Source organism: Saccostrea echinata, unplaced genomic scaffold, assembly GCF_033153115.1.
Source record: "Saccostrea echinata isolate AGI-Se365-2 ecotype Australia unplaced genomic scaffold, CSIRO_AGI_Sech_v1 ptg000054l, whole genome shotgun sequence".
NCBI classification, from domain to species: domain Eukaryota; kingdom Metazoa; phylum Mollusca; class Bivalvia; order Ostreida; family Ostreidae; genus Saccostrea; species Saccostrea echinata.
This window is the reverse complement of record NW_026889803.1, coordinates 47,215,153-47,234,760: the sequence shown is the minus strand read 5'-3', so window position 1 is coordinate 47,234,760 and position 19,608 is coordinate 47,215,153.

The window sequence follows — 19,608 nt, the reverse complement described above, 5'->3', positions numbered from 1 at the left end:
AAACACAGTATAGTATATAGAGGTATGGTATAAGTGGTATAGCAAATAAAAGAATAGTATCAAAGTGTCATAGTATTAATGAATAGTCAAAGTGAATCAAAACATAGCATCAAAGTGTCAAAACAAATCAAAGCATAGTTTCAACGTGTCATTGTAAATTAGATGGTATCAAAGTCATTGCAAGTCAAGGTATAGTATCTATTTCATTGGACTTTCGAAATTGAATACTGTTCGTTATCTTCATATTTCATCTAGTGTCATATCAAATCAAAGCATAGTATCAAAATGTCAAAGCAAATCAACGCATAATATCAAAGTGTCATAGAAATTCAAAGAATAGTATCCAAGTGTCATAGTAAATAAAAGTAGAGCATCAAAGTGTAATGGTAAATAAAAGTGTAACACATGTATCAAAGTTTAATAGTTAAACAAAGTATAGTATCCAAGTGTCATAGTAAATAAAGTATAGTATACAAGTGATATAACAATTCAAAGAATAGTATCAAAGTCTGATAATAATTCAAAGTCTTGTATCAAATTGTTATAGTAAATCAAAGTATATATTGCAATGCAAATATTTTTTTTCCAAAAAAGGTCAGCTAACATCTTTCTTCTTGTATTTAGGTTCAAATAGACACCACCTCCATGTACCTGTATCATTAATTGCTTCACAACAGTACTTAATGCAAGACTTGAGGTGCAGTTTAATTGCATCTACCTTTTATCTACGTAATGGTTAGCTGTAAAACAAAGCCCCTTCATACTTGTACCTTTTTTCTATGTATTTCGAATGTTCTTCCTCCACAGAAGATATACAGGTGTAAAATTATTTGTGATGTTTTATCTGTTGTTAGGCTCCATATGAAATATGGAGATAACGAATTATAATCAAGCTCAAAAGTCCATTAAAACAAAACAAATCGGTAGCAGAGCAAACGAACCTCCAAAAACATCAGAGGTGGGATCAGGTGTCATGGAGGAGTAAGCATCCTCTATCGACTGGTCACACTAGCCGTGTGCTCCATGTCATGATCAGGCAAACGGAAAAAATCCGTGAACAATTCAGTTGGAAAAATCCGTAGACAATTCAATATGTAAAAATATGGGCTAACAATTGGTCTGAAAAACGTCAGTCAGCATTCGATATAATAATAGATTGTATATCCTGATAAGGTCATTGTATCGACCATAGAACCTGCAAAATGTTGACTTCAAACGAGACTGTTGATATCGTTGTTTCATCGACTTGTTTGTCAATAAGTTTGCTTCGTTTTAAAAATTGTTCGTACGTAGAACATGCTATTGCGTATCGAATCACCTGGGAGATAGATACAAACTTCATATGCAAGTGATTAGGGTATATTGCTATATAAAAAAAGGGAAGTAGACGATAGAAAACTTGAAGTCATTACGTTAGCATTAAGCTTTCTTGTTAGGTTACCATTAACGTCTTTTTCTAGTAAAATGAAAGTAACTATTGTTAATCAACAATACGTAGTCAATATATCAAAATATCGACAACAAGTGTTGTTTTTTTTTCTCATGTATAAGTTTTTGGAAAAAATTTGCTTCATATATAAGTTATTATGATATTATATTTATCTTTAAATCCAAAGATAAAAGGCAAGAATTGATAAGTATTTCTACATAGTCCAAGTAAAGAAAGACTTAATATGAATTGAAAAAGAGTTTGAAATGAATAAATTGCTTTAGTACTACTATTTTTCTTCAAGTGGAGACGATCTGCCCGAATGACAGCCATAGCAGAAAAATAGCTCATACGATACCATATTATGGTATCTAATAATGAGACATTCAGAGTAATGGTAAAACGTTTTAGAGTAATAATTATTTTACGCAAAGTATAGTATCTCTCTGGTTTAATTTTTATTTCTATTTTCCATTCAAACGTAAAAGTGATGGCATGTATGGTAATGAATATTTGTTTCGAACATTTTTTTAAATCATATTACACAGGGATTGGAAAGAAGTACTTGAATCTAGTGATTTTTTCTCTCTAATTAACATCTCTGAGATTACATGAGCGTGGCTTCGATGAATTGTTACATGTATTAGATTATGTTTGTAATCTAATAAAGTTTGTTTTGATATCTAAAATTACTTACAATTCCTCTCCTTGAATACAACATGACTTCAAACCATTGACATCATATTGGGAAACACATTGAAAACATTCTCCTGTTTCAGTTTATACCTATTTAGAAATAGGCTCAATTCAATTGTGCTTTCTTTTAAAAAGATTTTAGATTTAAGACTTTTAAAAATATTTTCTTTCAAATTAAACCTGTTATCCTCTTTGTTTCAATTGTACCTAAATATGCAAGTGATATATCATATAAATTGAAATAAATTGATCTCATCTTCAACGTTTTGTGAAAGAAAACGTGACAGTTGAACAAATTGCTTACACTGCTTGGCCTACACATTGTCACATACTACTTTTTATTGTCGAAAAGGATCGTCTAAAACTACAGTTTTGATGACAATGATCTCTATATTCAGGAAGCATAAAATCCGAGCAATTATCTGGGGGTTTTATCTTCACCTTTTTTTTTTTTATTTTGAGGAAACTTGTATGCATTGGAGTAAAAAAGAATTTGAAGGGAGAGAGACTAGTTTTAAAAAAATGAATCGGTAATATAACACAACCAGGACACCAGACAGTTAAAATACAAATTAACTTGTCGTTAAATGATACTTTAACACCATTTAGAAATATCGATCCAAAATTGTTAAGGCAATTATGTTTACTTGCTTTATTATGGGACAAAGTGGTGCGGTTCCGTTACTTTTGTGTTGTCTGCGCACAAGAAGTTGACCAAACGGAGAAACTTTAAACGCTTTCGTTGATTCTATCCTTTTTTTGTTTTGTTTTGTTTTTAGCACATGAGAATACAGTCCATAGCTGACCACACAGGAATTATTTTCCTAAGAATGCAAATTTATACGAAGCAGCAGCAGAATAAAAGAACAAACTGTATTTTACACATGCTGGTCTTCCTAAATTTTCGAAATGTACTCATCAATGTAATCAAAAACTTCAGCAGGCAATACAAATAAAGAAAATCTGCGTATTTAAATTACTTGCGTTAAAGACAAATGCAAAATGCATTTGGCAAAACCATTTTAAAAATGACTTTCAATCATGTTAAAGGAACCATGATCTAAGAACATCCTAATTGTAGGAAAGTTTCTATCACCTTTTGACAATTCGCTTTGTAACGATTTTCATATATTTCTGTCTAAATCATAACAAAATATGAGTATTTAAGGATAATTTTCTTCACAATCTTTAATGCTTACATGTATTTTGCAGAATATGGAATTCGTAGTCCAGTTCTTAGGTTTTCCCCAATGTTTAGTTTGAAGAATTCCGCTGAATTTAAATTTTTACAATAAAATATCAATTATTTTTACAATTATGTTAAACTAAAACAATATTTCATGTAAATACCCGATGTTTTAATTCATTATTTGCACGTGTCCGTATTGAGAGTTTTTATTTAAAATTATCTCTTCCTTATGATTTATGTTACTATTCGACATAAAGGTTAAAGAAATTAATTGGGTATTGAATAGATGTAGGACGAAAAAGTAATTGATACTCTTTCTATAAATCGATAGATGACTTTGGATAATCCCTCACTCATCTCTGTTCAGTAATGGAATTTAATAATACTTAATGAAAGTAAGTGATTTGAATAATGTGTAGCACCGAAAAAAATGCGTCATTAAGACTTTTTCATTTGCTTTTGCCATTAATGGGTACACGTTTCAGAGGATGATACTCTCTTTTTTTTATATCTGTGTGGATTATGTCATATCTTTTTTCAGGAATCAAAGATGCCCTTCCTTTTAGAGATGATGTATATTTGAAAATAATGTTTTTAATTTAAAGAATATTTAATACTGAATATGGAAAAAAAATAGTGTTAAACCAGTTGACTGTAAAGAGCCCTTTTCACGATCATGGACAGAGAAGACACCACATTATATATATTGTTACAATTTTACAGATTTTGTTGAAATCTGGAGTTGAAAGACACAAAATATTCTAATGAAAGTATATATATATATATATATATATATATATATATATATATGTATATATATATATATATATATATATATATATATATATATATATATATATATATATATATATATATATATATATATATATATATATATATATATATATATATATATATATATATATATATATATAATCCCACGTATTTGAGTGAATTTAATAGCAAAAGTTGTAAATGCAGAATTTTTAATTGTGCCCCTAAATCTTAAAAGATTGTTCAATACACGTAGATTGAATTTTATTCTTGAATATTCTTCTCTTCATATCAAACACAACTAATATTGAATTGTAACGTCAAGTCATTATACAGTTCCTATGTCAAAATGCACACATTTGTTAAGTTGATTATTGTGACCAAAGACGAGTTTTTTTAAGTGGTAAACATCGTTTATAATTTTTAAATTGTGAGTTCACAAAACCTTTATATTTTTATCAAATGATAATTTTATGCTTACCAATAAACCAATTACTTCTATTAAAATATATTCATAATATTTTGTTACACTAGTTGTTGAAAAAATATGTGTTGGCTGATGGGTTTTTATATGAATGGAGTTCGCACATTATTTACACCAATTTAGAATCTGTGGCAGTAATATACTGAAAACAGCTGATGCAGTTTTTGAAATAACTTACTTCTGTGCACATTTAAGTAAAATCAAAGTGATGACACTAGCTATCTCAGACTTTTGGATTTTTATAATCTATATGAACTTTTGATTTTAAAATTTCTACGGGGACCTCCGATGGAAACAATATGACGAAAGAAAATCATCCTAAAACCATTAAGTAAGCAAAGAATGCGCGAAATACTCAGTATGATATGATATTTTACAACTAATATCAACTTAATACTGAAATAATTTAAAAATAATCAAATTTTTAAGACCAATGTTCTAAATTCAACTAATTGCAGCAATCCATGTTTAAATTCAGTTCATAATGCAAGTAGTAGCTATAGGGCAATAATTTCACAATGTGTATCATAAGAACTTTTATATAAAATTTCTCAGAGTTATCATTTTATTGACTGCACATTATAAAATTATTTATAATCTGTTAATCATTTTGCAATATGCCACTTCAAAAGAGCACAATGAAAACCTGAACATTTTTACCCTTTATTTTGTTGACGAGAACACCACATTAAATAAACACAAGTATCACGGATACAACGATGTAAAAATTAATAATTCAAGAAATGGAATGGATTTTTTTTATTTGCTTTTCATTTCGAATTGCTGTATTTTCTTTAATATTTGCAGTAGAACAATGCATAGCTTCAACTCAGATATTCATTTGAAAAAAGAACTTTTGAAATTTTTGAGTATTCATTTTATAACCGTTTAACCATGTTATATCCCCTAATCTTGATAAAGTTCTTTCAAATATATGAAGTAAAAGTTTAGAATGTTTTATATGATGATTGTAATTATTATTTTTTGCGCATGAATCCGTCAAAAGTAGAATTTTTTTTATTTTTAACGAACAGAATCATACTCCAATCACACTTAAAAATAAAAAATTGAGAGCAGAAAAACATGGCCAGTGAAAACATCGGAGTGGGTTCAGGTGTTATGGAGGAGTAAGCATTCCCTGTTGACCCGTTACATCTTCCTTGAGCTTGTCATGATCGGGTAAACGGAGAAATCATAGACAATTCAGTATGAAAAGAATGGCATAGCGATTTGTATGAAAAAGAACAGTGAATTTTCGAACCAACGACAAATTTTATGTGAAACAAGGCCATTGAATCGAGCAAAGATTTTGCGAAATATTGACTTTTAACGAGATTGATGATACCATAGTATAAACAAGTTATTTGTCAGAAGCCTGCCTCGGTTTGGAAATTGTTTGCTCTTGCGAATCAGCTAGGAGACATAAACATCATATACAGGTGATATTTGTATATTTCTACATAAATAAGGGAGGTTGATGATAGAAAAATTGAAGTTTAGTTGCTAGTTTGCCATCAATACTTTTCTTTAGTGAAACATCCAAATAATAAAACAGATGTGTCAGGCTCTTTGGTGCCTTTTTTGAATATATATCGAATAAACGTGTGAATAAAAATGAATATTGTTATTTGATAAAACATCTTCCAAATGTCGAATTGAAGGTCTGTGCAAATAACTTCTTTTCAAATAGTAGTTTTTGAATAAACTCTGCTTTGTAGGAATATAAAAACAGTACTGTAAGTACATGTAAAAGAATATGTTTGCATCCATGAGAACTCCAACCGGTTGTTAAATATCTGGTCTCCAAAGACTACATAGATAATGTCAATGAGGAAATTAAGCACTTTTTAATATATGTATCTTATGCGTAGAATTAAAATGTTTTAATCAATGCAAGTTTGTAGATAACCAAAATATAAAAATTGCGATTTCCAATTTTTATTTAAGAAGCAGTTATCTTTAATTTCAAAAAGCATGTTCGTTGATTTATCATTGGGAAAACGACGGTGAAGTTTAAATCAATTACTTGAGGAATGACTTCTGTTAAAATAGAATTTTTTTTAAGAAATTAAATTCATTGAATCCTACCAAAATGTGTATTATGAGTGCACACTTCATCATACAGTACATTCATTTGGTATTTCATTCAATACCACCAAAACATTTTTTTTATCTCACTTGCTTGAAGTGAATAGCGAAATCCTATCCTTTTCTAAGTCTTTCTCATTTTTGTTGGAATGATAATTAAGCACTTTATGTGCTGTCAATAATGTGCTTATTCATGATCAACGCCAAAATTTTATTTGTCTTTGAATGTCAAGACAAGTACAGTTCTTTTTTCATAATAAGCCAATACTTTTCATACTTAGCCAATGGCTTTTACTTACATGTGTTCTCCGTCATTCCCCTATAGATGTTTAAAAATATCCAATCGTCCCGACGAAAATCCTATCATTTATACATCCTATGATTGAAAGTTGCAATGATTTTATATTTTTAAATCTGAATACATGTACTCAGTAAGACTGGATATTACCTTTAGCTTTAAATGATAAAATTGGCATCATAAATAACATTTCAGATACCAGTGTGTTAAGCTTTCCCTTACATATTCAATTCTAATAAATGAAAATATCTCTTGAATTTTCCCAGTATATCTTAAACACTGGGTATTCTTGGATACGTATATATTCGATACATAGAGAAAATCGGTAGTGAAAGTCATCGTATATCTTATAACTCAAACTGCCAATCAAGATTTTAAGCCTTTCGTTAATTATATAATACTATAAAAACACGAGGAGAATAAAAACAAACTATTCCCCATTGTCTTATAAACACTTATTACATGATGGTTGAATGAAACTCATTTAACCAAAATCGTTTGTCATTTGCTATTCTAGAGAGAAAAGAAAAAAATTAACATAAAACGTTTGAAAGACGAAAAGATGTCACGAAGTGGTGACAGAAACTGTTATACAGTAACGATTCTGCATTTTTAAAGCATCAGTTTCGTAATTTTATATTCTGAATTTTGATTGATTTGAGTTTTACCTCTTTTGTCATATTTTAGATAAAAAAATTTGGCATATAGTGGAAATGGAAAATTCGTATGAAATATTGCTTTTATTGGATAGAGTATAAACCAACCAATACAAAATCCTACCCTAGCCTTTTATTGGATAGGGGAGAAACCAACCACTACAAAACCCTACCTTAGCCTTCCAGGAATTTCAAATGATCAACTCAAAAGCCTTTGAAACTGTTTAGAAAAAAAATACCAACCCACTGTTATGTATATATCTAATTTGGAGTTTCATATATCAATTGAATATACAAATGGAAAGAGTGAATTTCAATAATTATTTGAGTACAGATGTGGGTGCTTTATCAACAAGATCAAGTAATCTATTCACTACCCTTAACATTTTTGACTTTGATAACCTATTGATTAAATGACGCAATCTTACTGAAAAGTGATTGTGTTCTGCGTATGTGCATTTTGTTCTGGATCTCTTTTTATTCAGAGCCAGTAGATTCTGATAGATACTTTTACACTGATTGGGGCAGTTCTAATGTCATCGTAAAAAAAGCTAATCTAGGAAGATAAGCCATAGAAGCAATATTGGAGGTACTAATGGCTTACAGAATACTAAGTAGCAAATTTGCTTTAATCAATTGATGAAGTGTGTTCCCGAGAGATCAAAACATTCAAACAACTTGAGCATTTATTTCAGTAGAAATGCAGAATAAAAATTCGTAAAATATTCACTAAATGAACTTTAAGAATCAGAGAAATTTTGAAATAGTGCAGCAAAGCAAACTAATTCTTTGAAGTTGAATTAAAAAAATTCCATCATTTAGATTTGATTTAGTCAGTATGACAGTTTTCCATACCTTATTCTCTCTAATTTCTAAGATAATGCTTCAAAACTTTATATCTCATTCATAAGTACTTTTAACATCAAGATTCTTGGTCAAATTTTTGAAACAATACGGATTTTTGTATTACACTGTATGTAAGTTTTAAAAATTTAATTTTCATTTTTAGAATTTTAGAATTCAAAAGATAGTGACCTCATATTTTGATGAATAGTATTTTTATGTCACCTGAAGGGCAGAGTGACGCTTAGGGATCACTTTACCCGGCGTCCATCTGTCCGTCCGTCCGTCCGTCTGTCACACCCTATATCTTGAGAACTATAAGAGGTACATGTATGGATTTGATATTTTGCAAACATATTGCTTTGTAAAATACTATGGTTACTGACCTCGTAACCTTCCAACTTTCCCTTTGACCTACTTTCAAAATACATGTAATTCATTGTGCCGATATGCAGCAGATCTTTGACATTTAAAGGGCGTGGATACAGTTGCATTGTTTACATTTTAAATTTCTATGCTTATTTAAAAAATAAAACTAGTTAAGTGAATTGAACTTTGAATATTTTTAAATTTAAATGACGACATTCTTCTTTACATCACGTCAAACATTTGTACACGAGCTTTGTCATTGTTATTGTATACGTTTCACCGTGTGTGTTCAATTTGCTTAACTCTGCACATATCACTGGGCATGGTCTGACAATACTGGTGAGTTGGTTTCGCCTTCTCCCATTTCTACTCTGAATTTTCTGGATTATAGTTTTTATATTTTTCATAAATACACAACAAAATTTCTACTTTTTAAGTATTAAGGATAAGGTTTACTTTTGAAAGTCCAAGAATGTGTCGATCAAACGCGTCCCGAAATTCGTAGTTTCAATAATTTCCAGATAAAAGAAGTTTCTGAACACGCTTTTATTATATTTCCGCATGAAATATATGGAGATAACGAACAGTATTCAAGCTCAAAAGTCCATATTTAACATTACAAAATGAAATTACATCGCATGAAATGTTATAGCAACATATAAGTCATGATATTATACAGAATATTTGAGAAAACATTAACTTTAAATCTGTGTCCAGGCCTCTTTAAGAGGTACATCTAGATCTATGTCATTAAGCATGTATCATGTCTGCCATAAAACATTATGAAAATTTACCAGCATTACAATCCATTTGACCTTGACCTTTGACCTACTTTGCAAATATGCCCTTGGTGGTGTCTTTCTTTTATCTTGAGAGGCAAGGTTTTGATTATTAGCATTTATATCACATGTTTATAAGCTCAGAACACTGTACTTTGAAACTGTATGTTATACAGATAACACACAAACTGAACTTTAAATACTATACCTCGGAATAAAAAAACCTCGGAATCAGTATACCAAAAGGATCGGTGTAGACTGACAATTGTTGATAAAGAAAGACTGAAATCTCTTTTAGGGGATAGTTGTTTTTTAAATGGCAAATAATTATTTCTAAAAATTTCACCCCTATTTCATTATTCCCTTTAGCTTTAAGGGTTGGGTATCATATTTCTATTTGATTGTCAGAAAAGCTTTTCTATCGGTCTTACTTGTGTGGATTAAGTTCGCGTTCCAAAAAAAAAAAAAGAAAAGAAAAGAAAAAGAAACTGCCTAAATTCGAAAATCTTTTTTCGGGGGGGAGGGGAGCTTTTTCTTACTTTTTGGTCCATTTTCTAATGCTGGAATTGCCAGTATTCTGTGTACAGCAACAAAAAGTGGGGAGGGGGGACAGGCAGCTTCCAAATAAAAATCAACAAAGTGAAATATTATCGAAAACTATTCTCAGAAAAGGTACGTTTTTTCTGCTATAATGCTAGTAGCAAATAAATATCTGACCACCCATAGATTTCTTTCAATCTTTAACGATGTTATAAAGCAGTTGACAGATGCGTTCCTTGGAACACTCTGGTTACGTATTTTGTATTACTTCAATGTCTTACATGGTTTTTATGTGCCTTTATACCATTTATATATTTATTATTTATTGCCCTCATGACTATATATATATATATATATATATATATATATATATATATATATATATATATATATATATATATATATATATATATATATATATATATATATATATATATATATATAAAGCACTAAAAATGACCAACGACACGAACAATAATAATTGTCAAATTTTCGGGACGACCTGTCCCTTCCTCAGGACAAAGAAAAAAGTTAAGAAGTCATAAAAACAAAGGAAAAAGAGAAGCAAAAATAACTAGCACTACTACTAAACTACCAAACACTAAATATTTACAATGTTACATGTTTAATTTGGAGTTTATAAACAGTTGTGAACAAAGAAATCCAGAGCGCTATGAATTGCGTCCGGTCTATCGTGTGTACTCTGGTGGAGTGTGATTTACATAATTGAACGAATTAATTATCGCTAATTAATTACGACCAACAGTAAATCGTACATTGTCTTATTCTCTCAAAATAGCGTAACTCTACATGATAAAAAGAAATTAAAGAAAGATAACATGGAAGGACAATTTTGAAATATGAATTTGGATATATTATAAATTTGGAAATCGAAAAAAAATTATAATAATAATAATAATAATAATAATAATAAAAATAAAAATAAAATAAAATAAAAAATAAACAAAAATGTAAGCTGTAAATATTTGGGTAGGTTGTTCCAGGATTGCTAATACGAATTAACGGTAAAGTTTACACTATATAGAGAGAATGAATTTGTTTGTTACAATTCGGGATTGGGTCTAGTTCACGTTCATCCTGGTGAAGTCATTAAGTTTGTTAATACCATTAGGGCGGAATGACTTCAGCCTGTGCATCCAGAACTTTTCCTTGCCTTTTCTCTGCGCGTCTGTCCATCTTGGATTATGGTCAATAACCACTACTGTCATGTCCTCCCATTTGTGACCTTCAAGGTTGAAATGTTCCCCAACGGGTTCATTGAGTTTTTTGGTCCTAATGGTAGAACGGTGATTATCGACTCTCCTGCGGAGATCTCCTATTTCACCAACATACTGTTTGGAGCAAACTTTGCAACTGATGAGATAAATGCAGTTGTCTGTTTGACAGGACAAATTCCCTAGTATTTTGTAGCTGCGGCCTGTAACGGGGCTGTTAAAACTGTCTGTGTCAGAGCTGTACTTACAGAGAAGACATCTTCTGTCAGAGCAAGTTTTAAAGCCCCCGTTAGGTAATGGATTGTCCAATCTGGTTCTTACTACCATGTCCTTTAGGTTCCTCGGGCGTCTGTATGCAGCCAATGGGGGCTCCTTAAAGACCTCTGCCATTCGTTTATTTGAGTGGAGAATTGGCAGATTCTTTTGAAGGATACCGCTGAGGTTCTTAAGGACGGGATGGTATGTGGTTACCAGAGGGACCCTGCCGCTATTGTCTTTTTCCTTGTAGCGTAATAGGTTTTGCCTGTCATGTCCCGCCATCTCATCAATAGCAGTTTGTACGGTGCGGGCATTGTAGCCTCTCTTGCATAAGTGGGACTTTTTATAAACATTTTATAAACATTTTTATTTATTTTTTATTTTATTTTATTTTTTTTTTTTTTTTTTTTTCCGATTTCCAAATTTATAATATATCCAAATTCATATTTCAAAATTGTCCTTCCATATTATCTTTCTTTAATTTCTTTTTATCATGTAGAGTTACGCTATTTTGAGAGAATAAGACAATGTACGATTTACTGTTGGTCGTAATTAATTAGCGATAATTAATTCGTTCAATTATGTAAATCACACTTCACCAGAGTACACCCGATAGACCGGACGCAATTCATAGCGCTCTGGATTTCTTTGTTCACAACTGTTTATAAACTCCAAATTAAACATGTAACATTGTAAATTTAGTGTTTGGTAGTTTAGTAGTAGTGCTAGTTGTTTTTGCTTCTCTTTTTCCTTTGTTTTTATGACTTCTTAACTTTTTTCTTTGTCCTGAGGAAGGGACAGGTCGTCCCGAAAATTTGACAATTATTATTGTTCGTGTCGTTGGTCATTTTAAGTGCTTTTTATAAATTTCCATCCGTGACCTTGTATCTACTTAATAGATCCGACACTTAGGATATACAGTGTTGTTGGTTTTTAGTGCTTTATATATATATATATATATATATATATATATATATATATATATATATATATATATATATATATATATATATATATATATATATATATATATATATATATATATATATGATATTGATAAACAACATGAATCCTTAAGAACTTTTTGGTGCAAGTATAGATAAGGTCATGCATAGTTCACATAGCCTTATTTTCAATGAGTGAATTTATGTATTTCATAAATATAAAAAGAAGATAAAAAGCTGATTGTTTCGATATATTGTCTTCATTATTTGGTCTTTTGTGAGCGTACAATTTATTGGCTGCATTTACAGCAATGGCTTTGTTAGTTCTTTTTCACCAAAAGAAAAAAAATCACATCATTTCTGTAATATTGCAATTGTTTGTCTAAAATTAATCAAAGTTAGAAAGTATTTTTTTTTTAGATTATCGTCAATGAAATTTTTAATAGCCTTTCATCCACGATGCACAAACTGCATAAGGCACAACACAGAATCATGCAGGAAAAAAAGAAAGAAAGAAAAGATACTTCAATGTTCAGATAACACTATGATAAATGTCGAGTGACATTCAATGTACAAAAATATTTTATCAACATTATTGATCAAACATACATAATATACAATTATAAAATTTACAATATATAATATAATGCATGTTTAAGTGCCGTTTACTATTATATTCATCAAAAGCAATTAAATAAAACATAAGTTGAAATGTTTGCTGTTTAATTATAATTTTCCATGTGAAACAACTTTGAAACTGTGATAGGGATGGTATCTCTTGGAGTCTCAAGAAAAGAAAACAAAATTTTCGATCTTATTTTCACTTCCAAACTTTTTTTTATATCGTTATCAGTATTTTGCAATGTAAATGACTGTAATTAACAGTTCCTACGTTACAATACACGTATTTCGGTTACAGGATGATGTGGGAGGTCTCTGCAGTTTGCCCACAATTTAATTCACAGTGTTCCGAATTAACCAAACTGTTGACATTACTGAAATGTTCACTTGACATTTTGGCATACATCACTGTAAAATGAAGCTTGGGCAAATAAGGAGAAGAAACTAATTAGCCTTTATATGAAAAAATAGTACTAGGGCAATACACGACAGCGACATTTAATTTCTCTTATTAGCCTCATTAAAAAGTATGTTAAGCAATTTTTTTTTGTTGCATCTATTGTAAAGTGTCTTAATAGTCAATAGATAAAACAAATGATTGTTTGACAATCTGCAGAAGGGACATGGATATTAGGGCTTTCGTTTTTTGTTCTTTTTAACAAATATCACCTGTGGTAGTTAACATTTAATAATTTGTGTACGGAAGGCATCTTTTATAAACCGAAATACTTATTTTTACATACACAGAGAGGGAAAGAGAGAGAGATAGAGTTGTCAACGCTCCTAAATTGCATCTTCATTTACCTACAAGTATATACTGTTATAGGAGAGAGAGAGAGAGATCATCAAGTCCACGGTTGTAAAATGCAAAATATCAGTTCTTTGTGTACCTGTAACATTTCCAACATTACACTGGAATGTTATTTTGAGATAGCTTTTAACTTTGAGTACCGGAAGACTAATAAATTCTAATGTTCAAAACAATATCAGTTATAATTATATGATTGTATATGATTGTAGCTATGTAAGAAACATCTCCGTTTACTTCCAACAGAGGATTTGTAATTAACTATTTTATGTCCTATAAGATATCACGGAAAGCAAAACGACTGAAGGATTGGCTTTGTAATTCAAGTATTTCGTTACATTTTGTCCTAGGTATAGAAAAGGCAATATTCATTACGCTTCAAAATCTTTCTGCAGATTTTCAAACCTGATATTTAGTAGAACACTCCTATCAGTGAACGATCAACTCAGGAAAATCATAATATTAAACATCCTTCCTTTTCTCATATAGACAAAATTGTCTAGAAAAGAAGGCAAGCAGCATGAAAAACAAGGATTATATTGATAATATATTAGGCTTTGTGTTAAAACTACCACTTGAACCTTGTATAATAGTTGTCAAATTCCTGATTAAAAAAAAACCAATGATTCATTCATGGACAAAACTAGTAAAATAATGTTTGTCAGTAACATCATGTTATGAACATTTTACCGTACATAGAATTAATCTATATTAATCGTAGAGAAAATTTTGCATTTATAGAAATATACCTGTGAAAAGTATATCCATGAACTTTCAAAATTAAAATTCATGTCTTAAAGACTTTAAAAACAATAAAACTGCATGAAAAATAACATTTCATATAGGCCTACAGAGGATATCCAATGTTTTGTAGCTGAATACGGAATTTATTTCACAAGTGGGACAGGATTTTCTGGTATTTTCACGAGCGCGGGGAAGGAGTGAAAATATTTTTTTAAATTCTCACGAGTGAATTCAATTTCATATTCAATTACAAGATATTGAATCTTCTTTTTTTTCCCCTTGATTTTCTCTTTGCCAATGTCTTTTTGAAATACAGCATCATAGGCTGTGACGACATAGTTGCGCGGTTGAGAGGTAATAGCTAAGCGATACTGAGATTGAAAACATTGTAAAAATGAATTTCAACTACACGCTTGGAGAAACTTTGGCAGATTAAGTCTCTGTCAGGTAGTTTATTTACTAGATTTATCTTACAACTGGCCAAGGAGTATTTTATTATTTTTGCAACACTCTTCATATAAAGGGAAGGAAAATCTAGATTGTGCCACACTTCTGATATTCTTTCACACTGTTACAGAATAATATTTTGATATTCGTTCACACTGCGACAAAAAATCATTTTTATTTAATAATACAGTTTTTTACTGTTGAAAATGTAATAAATTCGCATATTTCATACAGATAAAAATCCAAAACTTGATGCCAATAAATTGTGCACTTTGTTAAAGTTTGAAGAATTCGTGTGAGACATTGGTCAAATTTTTCCTCTAGTTTAAAAGGAAAAAATGGCAATTTTTGGTAAAAATACGCAGTGTGCTGTTATAAATTTTAGTAAAATTAAGAAAGTAAACAGTGTTACATGTAATCATAAATATAGTACAAAATTAGACCAATAAACAGAGACGAATGAACATATTTACAGAACGAGATAAATAATCAGGGACGAATGAACACAATACTATACAACAACAATAGTAACAGGTCTTTGAATTTCATTATGCATGAAACTCTCACTTTTGCGAGGCCTTAATCCATTAGCCATTCTTTACACGATCTTGTTTGTAAGATCTTACAAATCATACTGTGTAAATAGGAAAATGATAAGTCAGATAGAAAAGAAAAATGCTCTATTCTGTCCGACAAGTCAGATGTTTTAAACAAATCATAAATGAGGTCAGAAAGGTTTATCTAAATACCAAATTAGTTAAGGTCAGTTATGATAAAGGACAAGATAGGTTAAGACCACGTATTGGACCCTGGTTTGGGGTGTCTTTTAGAATGATTCAACAGTTTATCAATAAATACCTGTTGTCACCCTTGCCACAAAATGAGTATTGGTTCTAAATTATGGGATACACAGAGGTCACAGGAAGGTCAGAAAATTGGTCAATTTCCGAATTTTCTCATTTTTATGCAATTTTTCATCGATTTTACAGCACATTTTGTTTCAGAAAAATTAAAGCACAAGCTTGCCTATCTACCAAATTTATATATTTCATACACTAGTGTCAGATGTATCTTGTATAGAATAATCTCACATAGGCAAGCTTGTGTTCTATGTTTCCCGAAGTAAAAAGTATCTCAAATTTAACAAAATTTCACCAGAATTCGGGAAATTCAGGAAAATGTCCTACTTCTGTGCCCTCTTGTGGCCTCCATGTAAGCTTCGAATCAAAATTAGTGCTGCTTTTAAAAAAGCCTCATTTTAAGTTCTTAACTACAAACTATCGCAATTTTAACTGTGTTATGATTTTTACATCAAATAAGGGGCCAGATTCGGCCCTTACCATACCTTGTCCTTTGATATTAATTTGATTTTGAATATACTCCGTTTTCTCCCTTTATATACCTGCAATCACCAATTGCATTCATATCACTGTGGGTGCAGCGTCTTCTACTTACATTGCAGTAGTGTCTTGCACTACAGAGAACATCCTTAAACAAAGGTATTAATAGTTAAGATTTGTATAAATGAAAGATTGTGCAAAAGGAAAAAATGTAGTTTTTAATAAAAAGTTCCAGAAAATAAGAAATTCAAAATGATTAAAATTGCTGGTTGAGGTGTATTTACAATTTTTAAAATCATTTAAATGATTTTTAAAACCATGCTAGATTAAATCAATATAAAACAATCTCCATTTTTCATAATAATTTTATATTTTTCACAGAGGCTCAAAACAAAAATTTACGAGAATACAGCGTGGTGTAGGCAGATAACAGAGATTAATAAGCATTTACTTGATTTATTGTATATAAGATGGGTTATTAAGATCTGCTGATTTTATTGTCATCAGTTATTATACCAATGAAGACAAGCAGCCGTGTAACGGACATTGAATTTCCAAAAAATTGACTTTAAACGAAATTGTTAAAAATAATTAATACTCCTGTAACCTCAAAAAAGCCCTGAAACGAAAGCCATGAAGGGACATAAGGATTTTCAAAAAAGTGTTAAAGGAAACCGAATTTTCTCGGATTTTCAATCTGTTATAAGAATTACTAATTCGTTCTCGCAGATTATCAATTCGTTCCCTTAAATCAGATAAACTGTTCTCTTGGATTGTAATTCATTCTCTTTACATTTAGTTCGTTCCCTCGGAATGTAAATCATTCCCAAGAAGAACTTAATTAATTTTTTAAAGAATAAACCCTTCATTCCTTCATTTAAATGGATGCACCATTTACTGGTCTTTCAGTGCAGTTATTTATCTGTCCATCTCAGAGCAATATGATTTTAGTAAATAAAAGATGGAGTAGTATACACTCTACATTTCATTACATATTAAGGTCCTAAGTGAGAAAATTACATGAACATATTGCCAATCTATATACTAGAACTCTCATATTTGTACAAGTAAAGTCTTAGATTTTTGTGTTATTTTAGACTAATGGGAAGCACTGACCTTATAAAAGTAAACATGAGTCCCGTGTATTTATTTTTTAATATAAGTCTACATTGACTTAATTGGAAAATTCTTCAAAATGGGTTGTTTAAATAAAAAAGAACGCATTGATTGGTACAAGAGAATGTATTCCCCAAACCCAGATAATTGCAATCCGAGAGAACGGGTTGACTAGATCAAGAGAACGAATTGATAATCAGTGGAACAGACTGTGTAATTCGAGATCTCGAATTACAAATCGAGAGAACGAATTGGAAATCTGTGGGAACAGATTGTATAATTCGAGGTGTCAAATTACAAATCGAAAGAACGAATTGGTAATCTATTGGAACAGATTATGTAATTCGAGATATGGAATTACAAATCGAGAGAACGAAATGATGATCTGTGGGAACGGATTGTGTAATCTGACATCTCAAATTATTTTTTACTATTTTGAGAAATCGACGTGTCCCTTCAGGGTTTTCGTACTACACCGTGCCCTAATCCAGGTCAGATTTCCTTTAATACTCTCGACAGCATCACAGAAGGCAAATGTAAGTAATAAAAACGTTGTTTCAGTGAATATGGTTTTATGAACAATGAACAACATTAGCTCTGCAGACATATTTACTATGACCCGTTAGGTAGTTATGGAATATGTCTGCATAGCAAATGTTGTTCATGACACCATGTTCACTGAAACAATGTTGTTCATTTCTTAAACATTGAATTAAGATTTGGGGAAATCTTGGAAGACGAATTCTTTCCACGTGCTTTATTTCAAAATGGTTGGAACGTAGTAAGAAGAATTAAAATTTGTTGACTTAAAAAATCACACACAAAATTCTGTCCACGGATGATGATGATGTTGTGTAAGGCCTATATATAACAGTGGAACTGAGAAAAATATAAAAATCAAAGTAAGAAAGCTGGAATGGAATACAAACAGAGATCATAGCTTGATCGAACCACACGGCGAGATGATTTTGCCTACATATTTCTGTCACAGTGAAACTGGTTTCGGAACTTCTAAGTTGATAGCGATGGAAAAGATAAAATTATTGAAACAAAAGATAAAATTATTGAAACAAACGATTATTTTTTTTTTCATTCAACAGATGTCAAATAGATCTTCCGTCGGTATGAAGAATGTTTTGAATAATTTCTAAAATCGCGTTTACCTTTTTATCCCGAAATTTCTTTGAAGGTATGTTAACTTAAACAAACTTCACATATGCAAAGAACTATTCTCAGTTCCGATCATTGTTCTATCATTATAAACAGAGATTTTCTGAACTAGATTGCTAAACATAAATGTAAATTTCAAATGTTGGAGCTAGACAAACTTTCAAGACCGAACAACTTCTAGGCCACTGTGTGTCACAACATAGTGATATGGCGGGCCGTTCGCGTAATATTTCATTCTAATTGAACGCCTCAAATGTAAATATAAGAAATAAACAACAATTTTAAAGAGTTCACTGGAAAATAAACTTGGTTGATACGTGATCAAATCTACACAGGATTTGATCATGTGATTAACCAAGTTCATTTCTCAGTGAACTCTTTGACATTGTTGTTTATTTCTGGTATCAAATGTACGGAATCTTTTTAAAGTCATATTACCTGTTTTTAGTATCTAACATTCAATGACAGTCTTTCAGCTGCAGATATTACTTCGCACATTTATGTATTCCGTCTCCTTGTAAGATGGGATACCTTTTAAAGCAGACGACCAATGTCTGTTTTGTCAACTCTTACAGAATAGAATAAACCACGTGGAACTTTCTCTGCCAATTCTAAAGTGAATGCAAGATATGCACCATGTTCTTTCTGACGCCCTAGCCAAGGTCTCATCCATGTTCTGTTTTTTTCTACGATTGTTCAAATGATAAGCAACTCCTGTCATTAAAACGCATAGGGTTAGAATGTAATCGTCTTTTTCCAACCAACTGTCCCCTAAAATAA